Source organism: Dunckerocampus dactyliophorus, chromosome 10, assembly GCF_027744805.1.
Source record: "Dunckerocampus dactyliophorus isolate RoL2022-P2 chromosome 10, RoL_Ddac_1.1, whole genome shotgun sequence".
NCBI lineage: Eukaryota > Metazoa > Chordata > Actinopteri > Syngnathiformes > Syngnathidae > Dunckerocampus > Dunckerocampus dactyliophorus.
Genome location: NC_072828.1, coordinates 7,150,955 through 7,158,598, shown reverse-complemented (window position 1 = coordinate 7,158,598; position 7,644 = coordinate 7,150,955).

Here is a 7,644-nt window from a genome sequence, read left to right as displayed (position 1 = left end):
GTCAAGTTCGACATAAGCGGGTTCCACGATATTTGGACATCAGACGATAGCTGATGCTCGTGTATCGTTGGGGATATACCTGATGTGACACGTCACAATATCATATTATGTCCCAGCACCGGTAGCCATGTCCTGAATTTTGAAGTGTACATAAAGCAAATGGGCCACAAGTGAATGTCTAGTGTGTGTGTGTGTGTGTGTGTGTGTGTGTGTGTGTGTGTGTGTGTGAGAGAGAGATGTGTATGCGAGTAAGGTGCCCACACTCTCACCTGAGTGACACTCACTTGAGCTGTGCTCCACTCTCCTCCTCCAACAGCAGATAAGACGCTTATCGCCGCCCACAGTGAAGATTTGGCCTCAATCCCACAGAAGCGACGGAGCAGGAAAACCACTGTCTAGATTCTCGGGCTGAACTAAAAGTGACAATGCTCCGTCTGACAGCGAATACTAAAGGGCTGTCGGCCCGGGCGAGGAGGCTGGAGTTCGCACAATGTCGCCATGGAAGCGCCTCGCAAATCCCTGCTTGCTGCTGTCAGGGCTGCGCACCGTCCGCCATGATGCCAGCCTGCCAACATCCACAGCACTCTGTCAACGATCCTTCTTTTCATAAAGCTCTCTAATAGATACTTAAAAGTGTCCATACTGCAAGATTTATCATACATTTTGCATACTTACTCAAAAACTGCATGCGAAAACCACTTTTTTGTGTTATTGTGGAGGCACGTTAGCTAGCTATACAAGTTTACTGCAAGCCATGGCTTGAACAGTGGCAGGGTCTGTGCTTATTAGCACATTTTCTACATTAAACTCATTATTAAACGTTTTAAAAGTCATCCAAAACAAACATTACTCTTATTAACTTAGCAACAAAAGCGAAAAATATTCTTATCCATCTACTGTATCTATCTTTGTTCTTTTCTCCCGGTCAATTAGTGAGACACTTCTTCCTGTGTTGTCTACGCCCCGCCCCCAAAAGCATCCGATTGGCGAAAGAGTATACGCCACAAACACTTGGCACCCCAATGTAAATTGACACCCACTTCAACCAATACACTGCAGAAAAAGACCTGACACATTCAAGGACTACTTTAGGGTAGGAAAATTTACAGTCCCATTAATATCGATTTTACAGGTTAAATTTACAAAAGTACTGTTTGAGAAAAGGAACGACAGTAATATAACAAGTAAACTAATTGGTATGGCACTCCAAATATACAGTATTTTATATGTTGTCATGATGAGTCACAACAGCCACCACATTTTCATGTATTTTTCATTATGAATGCATGACTAGCACAATCTGTTCCAGGATGCCGCTTGACCTCAACTTATTTTGAGTTTTTTAAGAATTTGCTCTAATTTTAAACACATTTTTCTCACAGGATGATATAATTATCCTGTTAGGAGAACGCTGCACACACCATCACTGCTTGATGCTCGCTGATCCGAGGTCTGGCATGACCTCATGCACAGCAGCGCTTCCAACTGCGGCTTTATGCAAACGTTGACTGAATTAACTTAATTTTTTTTTACCATAAATGAATGTGGTTGCTGGATTTCAACTTGCATGCAGGACAAATCAGGAAGCAAATTGGATGTTTTTTTTTAAGGGAAGGCTGAAAGTTTTGTAACATTTCAACTAGCAAAGCCTTTTATGTGTGTGTGTGTGTGTGTGTGTGTGTGTGTGTGTGTGTGTGTGTGTGCAGGCACATTGTGGTCATGTCAATGTGCTGCATCTCATCACATGATTGAGTCCTGACAGTCTCTTGGTGTAGAATTCCACAGTCTGGAAGCCTCCTCAAATCCAAATTGACCAACACACACACACACACACACAGAATGAAATATGAAAATGCAATCCAAAAGAAACCCTTTTTCTGTGTCAAAAATGAAGCAACTCAGTCAAACTCATGGATGAGACATCAAGTATAACTACTGCAGCACACTATTATATCTGCCTGATAAAGTGTATTTATTGGCAGTATAAATGTATTTTAAATATATGCATTCATTTTAACCTAACATTTCACCTTTCGGTGGTCTATTCTCTGATTTCAGCTTATATTTTGCTTCTGAAGTGCCTCTTATGACAAGAAACGCATTGAATGTATTCATAGTGCCACCCAGTGGATAAAAGTAGAACTGCTGTAACATGACGTCACATGCTCTGTACGTAGTCTCTATTTAATACAGTAAATGTACGGTACAGTATATCGCGTTTTCATGTCATTATGTTAGCTTCATTTATGTCTGCTTTTTTAAATAAAATCCAAAGAATGTGAATGTTTAAGTGTTGTTTTTGGAAAAAGTACCAATGGATATCTGCTTTCATAATTTAAAAAAAAAGAAAAATCTTCTTGTATTTTAAAATAATACTGTATGTAGGCCAGGGGTGTCCAAACTAGTTCCACTGAGAGCCGCATACTGAAAAATCAAAAGATGGGGGCTGCTTTTACATTTTTTTTAAAAAAACAACCCAAGCAAAATATTTAATATAATGTATACATATATATATATATATATATACATATATAAAATATATTTATTCATTTTATCAGTGATAATAATATTATTTTTATTTTGAATTGTTTCTCCTTTCTTTACTTTTTGACTGTTTTTTTTATTTTACAAATCTATCAACATTCTACTTGTACGTTTTTTTTCCCATAATAATATGACTTATTCTCTTAATATTTTGACTTTATTATCATAACATTATAGCATTCACCCAACCTAATTTTCCTAAAATTTCAACTTAATTCTTTGTTTGGTTTGTTTCTTATTTTACAAGTTTTTTTCCTATAATATTTCAACTTTATGCTGTTTTTTTCTGTTAATATAATGACTTTAATCCCTTAATATTTTGTTTTTATTCTTGTAAAATTACTGCTTTTTTTCAATTTTTGCTGTTGTTTTTTTAAATTTTATTGTTTAATCGTATTTTTAGAATGTGCCGAGGGACGGTAAAAAAAGCAGTCACGGGCTGTAAATGGCCCACGGGCCGCACTTTGGACACCCCCGGTGTAGGCTAATATAAGTAATATTGTGTGTAGGCTTTCAAAAATAATAAAATGCACAAAAAACGTAATTTTAATCATATACACAAGACTTTTCATTCTAAAAATGTTGATCTTTTTGTATTTTATTTTAGTGGTGTTTTGAAAATATTAGTGGATGTAAGCGTTTAGAAAATATTTTTTTTAAATACACCAAATACTTCATATAACCTACACGACTTTTTTATAACAAGAGTATCTTTTTTTAACTAAGATCTTTTTATATATTATTTCAGTGTTTTTGAAAATAGTATAGAATATATGTATGTAAACTTTAAAAACACACACAAAAAAAACATTTTAATCATATACAGTGTTGCCTCGCTCTATCGCGGTTCACCTTTCGCGATTTGCTGTTTTGCGGATTTTTTTTAGTGCTTCTACCTTTTTTATTACAGTGTATGGACGCTGTTTAAACCTGGCCCTTTAAGAAGAATTGCATCGTGGGAAGTTGAGTGTCTATCTCTTCCCTCTCTCATCTGTCTGCACCTCCCCTTGTTTTCTGCGTCCCGATTGGCTGTAGACCTTTGTCAATCAGTCTCCTTCATCTTCATCTTCAATCTTTGGTTCTCTGCAGCAATATGTTTTAACAAGGATACAAAAACGTTAGAGTACAGCGGAACGGCGCCAGGACGAAAGGCACGGTCTCGGAAGTGAAATATGCGTGAGCGACTTAATAAATTTCTTGTGTTGATCTTTAAGGTTGATCATTAAAAAGGTTTGAACTTTTTTGAGTGTTTAAACAAGAGAGAAATGTGAGAAAATGTTATTGCTTGTCTGAGAAGAGAGCACAGACCTCCGCCAAGTGCCAGAGTTCCCCCCATATTGTGATTTACACCATAAATATTAGACCTACATTTATTTTATCCACACATTTAGATTCCTTGACCGTGAAAACATACCATTAGCAATTGGATTCATAATGATATCAATATTAGTTCAGTAGTTAGTCACAAAAATCGCATTTTCCGTAATGGTGGTTTTCTTCTGGATGTACTGTAGCTCCGTAGCTTTTGAAGACACAACAAATCCGTTAACACACTCCAGATTCCACAGTGTGTGGGCTATAAACGTATAAAATGGTGTTTCTTGCATGTTTATAGCTTCAATTCTTGTCTTTCAATGATGAAAATTCCAAAGGTTCCCTATTTGGCATATTCTGGATCATAGTATCCGGAATTATTCCATTATCTGGATCAGTCTTTCATATTTTGTAGAACCTGTTGGAAACTTGTCCTGTATTTTTTTTTTCCCCCCAGTGCTCTGTTCATTTTTTGTGGAGTTATTTGCACAGATGCCGAAAATGGTCCTCTCTTGCAATGTTAAAGAATCCTTTTAAAAAATTCCTGGATCCAGACGGTGATCCGTATCACCACCAAAATTGAATCAGTTCCTCCATATCCCATTTCCGACAATTTCATCCAAATCCATTCAGAACTTTTCAAGTAAATTTGAACACAAACAAACAAACAGATAACACGGGCAAATACATAGCCTTCTTGGAGGAGGTAAAAATACAAAAACACGACTTAAGAGCTAAAGTATTTTTATTCTGTTTTAGTGCTGTTTTGAAAATATTAGCGTATGTACGTTTTTTTTAATCATTTAAAAATACACAAAAGCAAATTAAGATTTTTGTATTGTATTTTAGTGGTGTTTTGGAAATATTACAAGTGCACGTTAGCGTTTAAAAAACAATTTTTTAAAATACACAAAAAGACATTTTAATCACAAACACATCCTTTTAAAACAAGACAATGATTATTTAAAAAAAATTAAGAACTATTTTTATTTTATTTTAGTGTTGTTTTGAAAATATTAAGTGTATGTAAGCTGTTAAAAAAAAATAGGAAAAAATACCAAAAAAAAGGTGTTTAAATTATAAACAGTCTTTTAAAACAGGACACTTATTTTTTTTAATTAAGATCTATTTGTTAGTTACATATGTATGTTTTTTAAAAAAGAAGAAAAACCCCCAAAAAATTGACATTTTAATCTTTTTTTTTTTATAAACAGGACTTTTATTTTTTTTTCCTGTTTATAAAAATATCACTAATGTATTTAGGCAGTTTGAAAAATAAATATACTTCTTTTTTTTAACATTGTCTTTATTTAATTTTAAAAAAAAAAAAAGATTTTTCTGGTCTTGTTTTTTTAAAATAAGCAGCCACACAAATTTTCCATTTCAGCTCGCATTTAAAAATGTTTTTGTTTTTTTTGCGTACATTGCTCAACTAAAACGAGACTTAATAATATTCAGCATGATTTCATCGTGCCGTCATGTTTATCGCTCATTTGTATGAGCTTGCCGTGCAGGAAGGCACTGGCTTTCAAAGCGGAAGTAAAAACACACCTTCCTATTGGTAGTGGGGGGCTAGCCATCAAGCAATGGAAGCATGAACAGCTATTTGGCTGCAGATGGAACGGGTAAGCCAACACTGCCATCCTTCCCTACCTGGATTTTACTTTTTTGAGTGATATTAGGCCCCATGTGTTACTCCACTATGTCAGAATGAGAAAATAACGGTACAGTCACGCATGTTAAGCGGTACTGGTGGGGGTGGACTCATGCTAAGTCCTACCCTGGACCCCAAGGGTTATTATGAGCAAAAAGGCGGTCATTGGACACCAATAATACACACGATGACTGCAAACACAACATACACCGCAACTGCCCTGAGACACAAACGCACCTCTCAAGTGTTGCTTTCATTTTCTAAAGTGTGAAAGCAGTGTGGCAGCACCTGTAGGGCCGCCCCTGGATGCTTCTCCAAAGACTAGCTGGTGGAAGCCGAGACAATTTAGCTGCAATCACCTGTTATCTTCATCTGACAGACACACTCCATTACAAGGCGGAAAAATTGCTTTTCTCGCCACCAGCCATCACTGTTAAATTATCTTAATTGTGTCATGATTATGCCTCACAGCTCTGGTGAGAGCTTAATGTTGGAACACACACACACGCAGAGTGTTATGAAGTGCACTTGTGCAGCTTTCAAGAGGAAGCCGGACAAAATTTACCTTCTTTGTCCGCAACATTAGGTGCACAATCCAATGCAGGATTGCCAGTAGTACCAATGTTGTATATGTTGCTGTTTGCAGTGGTGTACAACTACACTGCATCACAATGACAAGTGTTTCTAATATTGTGACCCTTTCATGAAGCTAATTTGCTTTTTCCACTTAAAAAGGCATGCGTTATAGTATTTTCCACTATTTTTAAATGAGGTCAGCCGTCTCCGACAAAGTGTATCTCACCAAGAAGTACTGTACTGTGTACTTACACTATAACTCTGCACTTGTCCAACATATTAGATGCCATATATCACATACAACAATGTAACACAAAGGGTGGGACAGGAGGACACAGACGTTAGCAACACTAGCATACGGGAGTTATGTGAGCTAAAGTGCTAACATTACACTCACATTTGAACATCATTCTTACAGCGCAGTCCATAATTATTGGCACCCCTGGTGAAGATTTGTTCTTCAGCTTTTCATAAAAAAAAAAATTACACGACCGTACTGAAAATGGGAGAAAAATGTAACCTTTGACACGTCAATTTTAAGAAAATTTTAAAAAATCCCGAAGAAATAATTATTTTTCCCCACAATTATCGGCACCCCTAACAACTCCTAGGAAATAAATGTAATTGAAGTATTTGTCATTTCTACAGCAGTAATGAATTAGGAATTCATCACTTCCTGTTTCCTTGGGGTATAAATATGACGTGACACAGAAGCCATTTCTGTCATACACTCTGCAACGTGGGAAAGAAAAAGGAACACACAGTTCAAGTACGGCAGTTGTGCATCGACCTTCGCAAGTCAGGCAATGGCTACAACGGCTCACCTGCCCATATCTACTGTCAGAGGACTCATTAACAAGTTTAAAACCACTGGAACAGTGGTAAACAAGCCTGGACGAGGACGCCAACGCGCACAATGAGGAGGATGATAAGAGAACTTAAAAAAAAATAAAAATCTCCAAAGCTCAGTGTTAAAGAAATGCAACAAATGGTATCATCTTGGGTTTACAGAGTCTCCAAAAAAACCCATCGGGCGCTATCTACATGCCAAAAAGCCGTTTGGGAGGGAAGCACGGAAAAACCTTTTCTCACTCCCAATCATAAACATAAACGTCTGGAGTTCGCTAAGCTGTACTGGAACTTCAAGTGGAACCATGTGCTTTGGTCAGATGAGACCAAGATCGAACTTTTTGGCAACAAACACTCTAAGTGGGTCCGGTGTAACTCAAAAGAGGAGTATGCAGAAAAGCACCTAATGCCCACTGTGAAGTATGGGGGAGGATCGGTGATGCGGTGGGAATGATTTCTTAACGTGGTTCTATATTTTTCTAGAAAAAAGCTGAACACCACATCTTAACAGGGACGGACTGGAAATCTGAGTTTTTTTCCGTTGACCGGCCCTGTCTAACAGTCTAACACCTAGGCCTACCAGCAGATGGCGCTGTAATGATCATTTGTCAATCAAACATAGGCCTACATTCTGTCAAAAAGCCAACAAAGAAGACATGAGGGGAGTCCAGGGCCTTTTTTTGGTCCCAGTCCGGCCCTGCATCTTA